The sequence below is a fragment of the Equus quagga genome, chromosome 8 (genome assembly GCF_021613505.1).
Source record: "Equus quagga isolate Etosha38 chromosome 8, UCLA_HA_Equagga_1.0, whole genome shotgun sequence".
Taxonomy (NCBI): Eukaryota; Metazoa; Chordata; class Mammalia; order Perissodactyla; family Equidae; genus Equus; species Equus quagga.
In genome coordinates this window covers 56,672,918-56,685,493 of record NC_060274.1, presented here as the reverse complement: position 1 = coordinate 56,685,493, position 12,576 = coordinate 56,672,918, and the positions used below count along the sequence as shown (strand labels likewise).

The 12,576-nt window shown below is 39.2% G+C and overlaps 1 pseudogene; it reads left to right on the top strand.

Moving 5' to 3' along the window:
• The first annotated feature begins 877 nt into the window (after nt 1–877).
• LOC124243310 (phosphatidylcholine translocator ABCB4-like) overlaps nt 878–12,576 on the top strand; it is a 79,423-nt pseudogene continuing 67,724 nt past the window's right edge.

The window sequence follows — 12,576 nt, the reverse complement described above, 5'->3', positions numbered from 1 at the left end:
ACTGCCCAAGGCTAGACAGCTAGTAAACGCAGATGTAAGATTCAAACCACGGTCTGCCTGACATCTCCTCTTATACTATGCTCGGCTTTAAAGTTCTCTTGGAACTCCAGAAAGCCATGGGATGACTTCTGTGTTAATAAGATACAGCAGGAGCAAGGACCAGCAGGTAATCCTGCTACCTGATTAGGAAGAAGGAAAGCCATATTTGTTGAGCATGCACTGTGTTGTAGGCACAGTATTAGGTTCTTTTACCTTTTTACTTCATTTATTCCTCACAATAACTTGGTAAGGAAGATGTTTTTGTCCTCATTTTACATATGAGGAAACTGAGGCCTAAAGAAGTGAGCAAAGAGCCCAAGGTCAAATGACTAATAAGATAGGAAGCTCTGAGTTTGAATCCCTCTAGCTTCATGATAACTTATTGCTCCCTGTTTTAGATCTTTCCTTTTCGGAGGAGTGTGGAGAAATTAAGAAAGGCATATAGGGGACTCAAATAGGTGCTAGGTGTAGAGACAATTAGTATAGGGAGAACTCTAAGATCAGGGGAGGGCACTGAGACTGGACTCTGGTCCTGCTGGTGCAGTCTCAGACAGGACTTAACCTCACTGAGTGTCAGTTTCTTCTGGTAAAAAAATGCAGGTTTTGAATTAGGCGATCTCCAAAGTCCCTTCCACCCTGAAGTTCTGTGTCTTTAAGTATTGAGAGAGCACCGAGAACACTCCTCTTCTCCAAGGAACATAATGGGATTATTCCGGGCCGGCTCTGGTTAGCTCTCGTGGTCCCTTGAGATAGTTCGGTTCAGTGGCCCCCAGACTAGACCTGGGGATGCAGAAGAGGGAGACGAATCTACTGTGCGCTCTCATCCCTCGGCTGCCATATGATTGTTGAGCGTCCAGAAGCTGTCCCCCGCACAGGTTTAAAAACTGAGCGCCGAGGGAGTGACAGTCACTTGGGGGGTGGAGAGAGGGGTCTGGATGGCCCTCCAGGCGAGACTCTCCGAGCACCCGGCGGCACCAGACTGGTCGCGGACTTATCGGCCGCGGGGCGGGGGTAGCGGGATGTCCACCCGGCGCCCCCGACCCCACATCTGACTTTTCATGCTTGTAAAGCATCAGACATCTGCCGTTGATGGTTGCGCTTTTTGAACAAGGGTAGTGAAGCGCGCGCGCGCACACACACACGTTATTCCTCTTCCTTCTTCTCTTATCCTCTCCCCCACCTCCCAGGGCGAGGCTGGTGCTCTGTTTTTCCCCTCTGAGCGGCGAGGTGGGGAGGGGAACCTTAAGCAGCCTTATTCTTCCGCAACCTGCACTTCCAAATCAGTTTTTGTTCATTTGCAAGGAGAGAACCTCGACTCTTCCTTTGCTGGTGTCTCTTTCTCCCTGGCCTGGCTTTTTGGTTCCCAGGCGCCCTTGTTAAGCGCACTTCACAAGCCTTAAGAGGGACAGAAGCGACCGGTCAATGGAGGACAGACATAAATAATATACATGCTAAATAAGTGAACTACAGAAAATATTAGAGGGTAATGAATGTGATGGGGAAACATTAATCAGGCCAAGGAAATCAGATACGCAGGGAGGAAGTCGTTTGCAGTTTTAAATAGGGTGGTCTCTGTCAGGATTTTAGTTTTTACTCTGAGAAAAATGGGAGCCATTGTAGGTTTTTGAGCAGAGGAGTAGCATGATATGACTTGAGTTTTTAAATGTTTACTCTGGTTGCTGTGTTGAGGATAGACTAAAGTGGATGTAAGTGGAAGTGGAGAGACTAGGCCGGAGTTCTCCTGTGCTATTGGCACAGCAATGAAAAAGGTGAGCAGTGGTTGAATTCTAGATATATTTTGAATGTACAGCCAGCAGGACTTCCTGACACCACACCCCAAAATCCTTCAGAAGAGTGACCTTTACTATTTTTAGATCTATATATATATAATTTTTTTTTTTTTTTTTTTTTTTTTTAGCAAAAGGAGAATATGATTATTTGGCAGACGTGGTTAACATACCCGTCTTCTCTGTGTGTGAGCTTGGCAAGGCTGGTGACCTTGCCTTGTTTATCCAGAAATCCTTTTAGTACCTTGGACAGTTACCTTTGCTCTTAGTGACTGCCTTGCAGTTTGTTAAACTGAATGATTTTGATAATGTGTGGACATCACTCTTTTGTAGTTGAATATATTATAATAGTTGAATATGATAACTACTCAAATTTATATTCAATTGACTGTGAAACATTTTGTAACAAGTTTAAATTCAAACGATTATATTTTTTACAGCAACCAAGACAGGAAAAAAATGAAGAGAGTGTATTTGATTGGTAACATGGGTAAGTTGTGAAATATTAAATGTAAATACTTCTTGTCTTCATTCAAATTTGGTGTCTTTAATCAATAGTTATAGAGCCAGTACTTAAAGATTGTCTATAGGCAGCAATAGATTTTCCGTGCTGCCCCTGTGTTGTCTTAGGTTGGCTCATTGTAGTCAATGGCCCACATTGTCAAGATAGATGATAAAAGAGGTAAGGATAGGCTGGCTATGAAACAGAGCAAAGCTAAGTGGTTTACAGGGAAATTGAAAATAAGACATCTTCATCACACTATACAAATGAACCAATTTAAGGAAAATGCATCTCTGCATTTGTTTCACAAAAACCACCCCCAAATTTACCTTAAAATAAACTTGCATATAAAGAAAGTGCTTGTTAACTACAGAAATTTTTAAATAATTAAGAAATCTGTGTTCACATTTGGCTTCTGAGAAAATTGATTAAATGTGGAGTAAGTTCCACAGATGAGTGAAATCATACGATATTTATCTTGTTCCATCTGACTTATTTTGCTTAGCATGTGAAAGGGGAAAGGGGCACATTTTTACCATAACAGATGGCAACTAGACTTTTGGTGGTGAACATGATGTAGTCTATAGGGAAGCTGAAATATAATAATGTACACCTGGAATTTATACAATATAAACCAATGTGACCTCAATAAAAAATATATCTGTGTGGAGTTTAGGGATTCAGATTATGTTTAACACAATTCTCAGTGGTTTTCTGCTGGCACAAGGCAAGCCAGCGTATTTTTGGAAGAAGTCTAATCTAGTTTTCATTTGTAATATGTCTCAGAGAGGTGGCTCAAGAAAATGTTTGCCCACTTTTGGTAAACATGATGTGTTTCAAACTATGACAGCCATTATTCAATAGCAAAGAAGTTCGTATTAAGTGGCAATGTCAACTGAAATCTCCAACTTGGTAAGTAAATCAATGAAGACACCAAAACATCCTTAGTCTCGAACATTGCTGCACATTTCTCACCACCGCAAAGCCCCTATTCTCCACTCCTTTATTCTTGTGATGTTTTTGTTTAAAAGCCTCAGTAAGAATTTTTAAAAATTTAGTGCTTTAGAAAATAAATTGTTTGTAAAGCTAAATCTGGTTTTAATGCATAAGTTTTAAATCTGCCTCCTTCAGAAAATAAAATAGCCCAAATCTTAAAGTAGAAACATAGAAAATTTCATTTGAATTTTAAAAGCTAAAATTTAAATTAAATTTAATCTTTTTCTTTTTTTTTTTCAGCCTCTGAATAGTTACTTTTCTCCCTGAAAAATGTTCAGGGCAAAACCGTGCTCTAACAGGAGTTAGAAATGCATTGTTGTGATGAAAATCATTGAAAACAAATCTAGGTTTACGTAGGATGTTGCTGTGAAATTCATACAATTTTAGATTTAAGCTGAGAGACAAAATAAATTTTTATTTAAATAATATGAAATGCATTTAAAACGTTCCTCAATTTCATGTAAATGTTCAGTAAAGAGAACGTCACATGACGACCTGATCCCATACTTGTAACCGTGGCCGATAGACTCAAGTGCTCTATCTCCATTTCCCAGGAGCTGCCAAATGAACCTTGGGGATGCTAGTCCCCTTTGTAGCAATTTTAGGGACCCTTCTCCATTTGCTCTTGACTTTACCTGCTCCCCTTGTTCTGTTCCAAGTTCCATCTGGCTTCTGACCCTTTATCTCTTCAGGCACTCTCGCTTGCCCTATGTGTTTGATGATGGAATTTGGCCTCCCCTCCCACCACGTGAGTCTAACCTCAGGCTGTCCCACCACATTGACCCTAAATGACTCACCTTCAGCTGTCATGGACCCCACTCTGCCAAGCCTGACTCATCCCGTTCTCCTGATGACTGTTCCTTGTCCCCAAAATGGGGTGTGGTGGGGGAAATGGGCACAGGGAAAAGGTTAAAAAGGAGGTGGAGATGCAAGGGACAGAGGGGAAGGTATAGAAATGGAAAAATAAGAGAAAGAATATATAGTCTGGAGGGCAGAGGAGGAAAGAAGAACAAAAAGAAAGAGCCATAGAACAATCAGTCAAAAATGGGGAGAAAAAGTGAGAAATTGGAGAGGACCAAAAGAACAGTGAGACAAAGTCTTGGAGTATTATGACACTGATTGGCTGGTTAGTTGTTGGGTGTTGTGTACTTCACTATGACAACTGGTATCACCCCTCTAAGTAATAATGCTAAGTACATTGTACATTGACAGTACTAAGTCCAAGATCCTTGGTGGGGCCCACCGAGCCTTTTGTACTTCTCTCTAATGTCGTCTTCCACACTGTGTTCTGTGCACTTTAGGACTCAACTTTGTGGGGTTACCCGAGCACTCCATGCAGTTTCTAGTCACCTTGCTGTTCTAAGCCTAAACATCCGCACTTCCTCTGCACTCCCCAGTTCTTCTTCAGTGAACTCTCTCTCATCCTTCAAGATTCTGCAATGAGCATCACCTCCATGAGCAAGACGTCCCCAAAGTACACATATAGACACTCCGTAATGTTTGTTACACTTCACTAATGAGCTGCCTTTTAAAAACTAACTTAAACCTCTTAAAGGAATCTTATCCTCAAAACTCAGAGGATGTGTTTCCCCTATTTGTAATTCTCCCTCTGAAATATTCTGAATGTCATTTTGAAGGATGTAACAGGTGTGTTCCTGAGTGTGTGTACTTAATGTCTACTCCTAGCTGTTTTAATTCACTACCACAGGAGCTCTGGAAGATCAAACAATATTTCTTAATGGAACCAAACTTTTATCTCTTCTGATTATATTGTAATCATTCAATCAAATAAGATACTGATTAAATAGAATCATATTGATTTCTTCACTGAATAGAAAATAAATGGAATCATGAAATTAATCTGTCAATGATTTGGATTGAAGTTCTCCTTCTTCTCTAATACATTTATTTGCTACGATTAGAAAATTACTGAGCTTAAATAAAAATCCAAAGAGCATATGATTGTAGAAAATGAGAAATTCTATTCTAAAGGGTATTATTTTATTTCTTTTTTGTTTTTTTAGTTTCGATACTCTTGATTGGCAGGATAAATTACTTATGTCCCTGGGCACGATCATGGCTATAGCTCACAGGGCAGGTCTCCCCCTCATGATGATAGTGTTTGGAGAAATAACTGGCAGATTTGTCAATACCACAGGAAACTTCTCCTTTCCAGGTAAGCATTTCCCTACTTTTTTTTCTTAATGCGTAATACTCCTTTAACTGGATGAAAGATTGAAAATTGATTTCACTATTTGTCATCTACTTGTTTAATTTTTTGGACATTTGGGTGACTCCAGATATCACAGAAGGAGTTATAAAATTCTCAGAAAAGTCCTCAAATATTCATTTAAATGTCAACAAGTAGGTGTATCCTGTTTGACTTTTAATATAGGGGAAGAAAATATGCAGGAAGCTTTGCATCTGAATAACGTAGGGAAGTCAGTCCCCTTGAGGGCAGTGGGACTATAACAGAGTATATCTATGCAGTGTCCATCCCATTATTGATTCCTCATGAATTTCAAAACACATCAGTTAGCATGGCAGTACTTCTTTGCTGTGCTCAGCTTGTAGATCTGTTTCTGGTTTTCTTTTTTTCTCTCTCTCCATCCTTCTTGTTAAAATTATACCCACATAGAATATACAATTTCTGTCTCTAATTTTTGGATCAACCAGGTTGAATGGAACTTGATAGAACGCTTCACTAAAGAGTGAATGGATTCAATATCAGAATGATGTGCTTTAAAGTTCACCTGAAAGACTAATTACTGAAGAGCCAAAGGAGTCCCATAAGTTAATGTCATCTATAAGAGGGCCTGTGACAGCAGCATTGGAGTGAGCTTCCAATGGACATAATTATTTTCATATTAGCCAAATTCAACGTAGAAAGGAAAATTTTCATGCTGTCTATCAACGCTGCAGTCTCAGTTTCTCCCAAGAGACCTAGTGGGCACTAGGCTGGAGAAAACTGAGTAAAGCTTCATTGGCACACAGATGGTGGAATATAAGAAAAAAACTGATAAAGGAAATGGAACCAAACATTTGCAGCTTTCATCACAAAGATACCTGAGAGAAAGTGGATTCTCATTTAGATAACATCAGTAAGAGTTTTGAGTGTTCACTGATTGAGAACTACATGTTTGGTTAGCATTTAGGGCTTAAGTGTAATTACCTAAGAGAGTGTGACTGCTTGATTTATACAATAGGATCTGTTTACATAAATATTAATGCCTTTTAGAAATCCAATAAAAGTGTCCTTTGAATAATTAAAGCAAGATCCAACAAAAACACAGTTTATTTATTCTCAAGTACTATTGTCTCTGAGAAGAAGCTGTTTATCATAAAAATAACAATAATAGTAATCTTTCATTGTATTTATTTCTGCTAAGTCCTATTTCACTTAACCCTCACAAGGACAATCTTACACAGTAGATAATATTATCCTCTGTGACAGATGAGGAAACTGAGGCTTGGAGAGCATGAGTAACTTGCCCAAAGTTAACATGGCTGGTGAGTATTTAGGACAGAATTCAAACTCAGGTCTTTCTGCCACCCAAACCACACTCATGACCATGTACCTTATACTGCCAATGTAAATAATTGTGCTTTCTCTTAAAAACAAAAATATGGTCATGTTTTAAATAGATTACTTGTGTTTGACCAGTGACCAAAACTTTAACACAAACACCATAAAGGTAAAATTGGAGTAAGATAGGATGATTTAAAAAGTCTTCAGTGTAATGAAAGGTAGGAGTTTTCTACATATTTTCCTTTTACTTCTTAGAGGATTTATAGATCTGTTACACATTAATTTCTTATATATATAAAGCGGGATGATGCCCATGTTCGGACACCTCAATCAGAAATTGGTTTCAACGGAGGGTTTTAAAAATCATATTAATGGATGAATAGATAAACAAAATGTGGCGTATACATACAATGGAATATTATTCAGCCTTGAAACGGAAGGAAATCTTGATAGTGCTGCAATATGGATGAACCTTGAGGACGTTATGCTTAAGGAAATAAACTAGTCACAAAAAGACAAATACTGTATGATTCCACTTATGTTAGGTATCTAGAGTAGTCAAAATCATAGAAATAGAAAGCAGAATAGTGGTTTCCAGGGCCTAGGCATGAAGAGGAAATAGGAGTTGTTGTTTAATGGGCATAGAGTTTCAGCAGAGTTTCAGTTTTGCAAGATGAAAAACTTCTGGAGATTGGTTGTGCAACAATGTAAACATTACTTAACACTACTGAACTGTACACTTAAAAATGGTTAAGATGATAAATTTTATATGTGTATTTATCACAATTAAAAATTTTTTAAAAATAAGATTAAAACAATGCAATGCATTTATCACAGATGAGTTTGCATTTGGACCAATTTTATTAGACCTGTTTTTGTTTTTACTAACACCATAATAATTCCACAGCTTTCCTACTTGGAGCAGTTTGCTTGTTTTTTACTTGTTTCTAATTATGCAACCAAATAGCTTTGAAGCCGGACATGACAGACAGGTGCCCTGTGCTGTGCTCAGGGCCAAATTCAAGGTCTCTTGGGGGAATGGCATGAGCAAGTCACTTACATACCTGTGATTGCTGGAGTGATAAAATCACCAGAGTTGCCAACTTAGTTTCAGAAGCCTCCAAGTTACATGCCCTGTGGTCCTCTGTAGCCATGCATGTTTGTCATTAGGCCTGTTTGCTATCTTGGAGAATTTGCAATGGGAAGTCCATCACATGTTACAAATTTCCAATGTCCACTCTTTGGTAGTTTGTAAAAATAATATTCTCATACTTCTTTGGAGAAAATCAGATCTTTAAAGGATATTCACTCTAAATCCAGGGAGCTCATTGATATGTTTAGGGTTGTAGAGTTTAGCAAAAATCACGGGCATTAAAAGAAGATAGAGTATTTTGCTGAGCTCACTAGCGCATCTCATACAGATGATGTTTATTTAGAGTCTATTCCTTAGAATTGTTGGATTCTTGGACAATTAGACATAATGAGAACCAAATGAAGAGGGAATGTTAGAAGAAAAAGAGGTTTAAATTACAAGAGGGTCTCACAATGATTTATTCTGAACAAGGCCCATCCTTGTCAACAGAGTAAAGCTACTCCATGACAAGGTCGTTCCCTCGCAATGACTCAGTTGTGCAGAAACTATTCTGCATCCAAAACTTTAACGACAGAGAATTGGAAACAGATTTTCTGCAGAATATTGGGAACTTGATATATTTTGTGCCAAGTCTATGTGACTGTAATAATCTAGGAAATTCTGTGGAGAAATCTATGTACCCTGCATGTCCTTGCAGTGCCTCATAGTTAAGAGGAAAAGGCATTTTTGAGCCCCTAGTTACCTTAATTAACTGTCCATACTGCTGTAGGGGAGGAAGACATTTCCTCTTCCCAAATGGGGGTTCGTCTGGCCGGAGAACCAATTAAATTCACATGAGACAGAATAGCAAGAGAAAATTAAACAAAGCTTTATGAGGAACCATGGCCCGGGGCCTTTCTTCCCGAAGGAAGACAGGGCACTGAAGAAGTGGGGTGCACAGAGTGGTTATATACCCCCAAACAGGGTGTTTCACATATGATTGAAATGTTCCTTTTACAATAGTCACGAGGCTGCTCTGTCAGCACAGCACTCGATGGAAATGACAGATAGGTCTGCTGTCCCAGTGAACGCCGCGGGGTGGCAGGTGTGTTGCCTCAGGCTAGGGGGTCACAGATGAGCAAATCGGTTCCCAGCCTAAAGAAAGATGCTTAATCTTTAAGGAGATGCCAATGTTGGGAGGGGGAGGGAAGTCAGTTACAGGAGGTTACCAGAGAAGCACAATAAAATGCAGATTTTAAGTCCTTGCCTTTGGTATTGATTAAGAGTTTTTAGAGAGAAGGTCATCTCCTTTCTTCTTCCTGGTACAGAGAGGGAGGCAACTTTTACAGATAGAGATTTACCTTACAAATGTAAATGTGTCCTAACAAAGGGCAAGTTGCATTCCTCAGAGCCTCCTTGCCTGTCCCAGTTTATCAAAAGCAATCAGCCTCAAATAATCCTGATGCCAAAGAGACATATCTTGGGGTGGCCAATTCCAGGTCCCTACACTGCCAAAGCTGCCTGGACAAACACCAACTCTTTGTTTTATGCTGAATATTTCTGTGTGATAAAAGGAGTGCTAGGCAGAATCAAGGAAGGCAGACACTGATTTACTTTGAGACTAAAAAGTGACAGTCAGGACTCCCTATGTAATGTCTCCCTGTATAATCCTTAAAGTATACAGTTATTATTTAGGCCCTTCACTCACCAGCTGTATGAACTTGGACAAGTTACTTAACCTCTATAATCCTTACTATTCTTATCTTTGAAAGGGGATCATAGACTTACTGGTAGAATTAAATGAGAAGATTTATGTAAAGTATCTGGAACGTAGTAAATGATCAATAAATATTGGGGAAAACTAGCTGTAAGAACTTGGAAATGAAACAACCACTCTGAAATTATATTTCCCCATCTATAAAATGGGTGAATTATATGGGAGCTCTCTACAATGAATAAGCAGCTTCAAGAATTCCCCATTTCCTTATTATGGGATGCATTCAGGCAAGTTAGAGTGGGAGTTCTCCGTCCTGGCACTTTAGAATCAAGTGGAACTACTTCCTAAAAATATGATGCTCTAGACTCAGCCAGAGGTTCTGATTTAACTAGTCTTGAGTGGAGCCTGGACACCTGTATTTTTCAAGCTCCCCATGTGATTCTAACAGTAGATAGCATTGAGAATCACTGAATCAGACAACTACTTGGAGATTGTTTATGAAACTGAAGCATAATAGGTAGCATCTGAGAAGACCAGGCCTAGCCCCTTTTCAGATCTAGAATCCTATGAGCTTTCCAGATCTAGAGTCCCATGACGCTTCTGGGAACACATCAACGTGCATTTCTCTCACCTTTGTCCTTAGGCAACAGAAACTCTTGGTTTCCTGGGGCTCTGGAGCTCCTAGAGTTACTAAATCAGAGTTAGATTGCCGTTCTCGGCCTGGGACCCTGAGAAAGGAGCAGGTCAAATTGGGAAAGCCCATAGATTCTTATTTCCAGGCAGCAGAGTCAATCTGAATTACAATATCTTCATTGAGAGGATTAAAAAGTTTGAGATACTGTTGGAGGAGAGTAAAACTCATTTAAAATTTTACCTGATTTCTAAGTTGGGGGGGGGGGGAATAGCCCTGTACACATTTATCTGGAGATTTCCCAAGGTTTTGAACAATGATTTCCACAAATACCACAGCTTTAAGATAGCTTGTCTGCCTCTAATTCCAAATACAGTTCCCATTTGGTATATCAAAGATGCCATATTTAAGGACTCAGGAAGAAAATGAGCACCCAGAACTGAACTGATAAGAGCAGAAGTAAAATAGGTAAACGGGAAATACCTACCCCGGGGTGTTTTCGCAACAATGCAGTGGTGACGCGTTATCCTATTATTTCGTGAATGCAGTAGATATGGGCTGTTCCCTTTTTATGTTTTCACTTTGTGTTTTTAAAAAATGAAAATAAGTTGTCATCACATGAGTCAATCCTTATAGTATTGTTTTAGGAGCTGTGTAGTATAGTGTTAGCACTCTCAGCCTACCTGCTAGTTGTATGACTTTGAGCAAGTTACTTTGTTACTTTGTGCCTCACCTTCCTCATCTGTAAAATGGGTATTTGTGAAATAGTCCTGCCTCATAGTTTTTTCATGCTGTTCTACGACAAGAAATAGGCTGGTTTGACATCAACAACACCACTGACCTCAATACATGGCTAACAGAGTAAGTATATTGTTAATGTCACACTTTCATAAGGAAATTAACCACTAACTATGTGAAAATTTATATGGGAAGTTTTTAAATAAAAAAAGTTACTAGATTAGGCATTTGATATGCATTGGGAATAGATCATCTGATAGCCATTTCCAGCATTTACAGCCTATGCCACGGTGTATTTTTCTTATCTGCTGGTTTTTTCTCCTCAGATATAGTAGGTTATGTCCTTATTTAAGCAGACACAATTTTAAAATATAACATTCCTCCAAACTCTTGCATGAATATAAAAAATTTAGGGCCAGCCCCTGTGGCCTAGTAATTAAGTTCAGCATTCTCTGTTTACACACTCTCCGTGCTTAGCATGGAAAAGTATACTTAATTTAAATTGATGTAAAAAACATTGTAATTCAGCAGAACCATTCTAGAATGGCATTTGTTCTTTTGTATCAAATCCTAGGAGCCAGTAATATTAATTTTAATTACCATTAAAAAATACGTTAATAGAATGAGCAACATTCAGGAAGAGATTAAATTCTAAAACAATAATAGTAATAACAATAAGAACAATCAGGTTTTGTCAACTATGTGCCAGAACTGTACTAACTACTTTCTCTAATTATCTGTCAACCTCATAATTATCTTGCAAGGTAGGCATTATTAATTGCATTTTACGGTTTATAAAACTAAAATCTAGAAGAATTGAGTAAGAACCCATATCCCATAAGTAGTGACTGCTTTATAACCTTGTACCCTGGCTTGACAGTGAAGGTCAGACTGATCAAAAAAGAAAACAAAATAAAAAACCAAAAACAAGTGTGGGGACCTGGAATTGGCCACCCCAAGATATGTCTCTTTCGCATCAGGATTATTTGAGGTTGATTGCTTTTGATAAACTGGGACAGGCAAGGAGGCTCTGAGGAATGCAACTTGCCCTTTGTTAGGACACATTTACATTTGTAAGGTAAATCTCTATCTGTAAAAGTTGCCTCCCTCTCTGTACCAGGAAGAAGAAAGGAGATGACCTTCTCTCTAAAAACTCTTAATCAATACCAAAGGCAAGGACTTAAAAGCTGCATTTTATTGTGCCTGTCTGGTAACCTCCTGTAGCTGACTTCCCTCCCCCTCCCAACTTTGGCATTTCTTTAAGGATTAAGCATCTTTCCTTAGGCTAGGAACTGATTGCTGTGCTCACCTGTGACCGCCCAGCTCCAGACAATCAACTAGCCTCCTGCTACACCCACCAAGATAGCCGACCACTACCTGCTGTGTCCATCAAGCACTGTGCCGACAGGGCAATCTTGTGACTATTGTGGGAGGGACATTTCAATCACATGTGAAACACCCTGTTTGGGGGTATATAACCACTCTGTGCACCCCACTTCTTCAGTGCCCTGTCTTCCTTCGGGAAGAAAGGCCCTGGGCCATGGTTCCTCATAAATCTTTGTTTA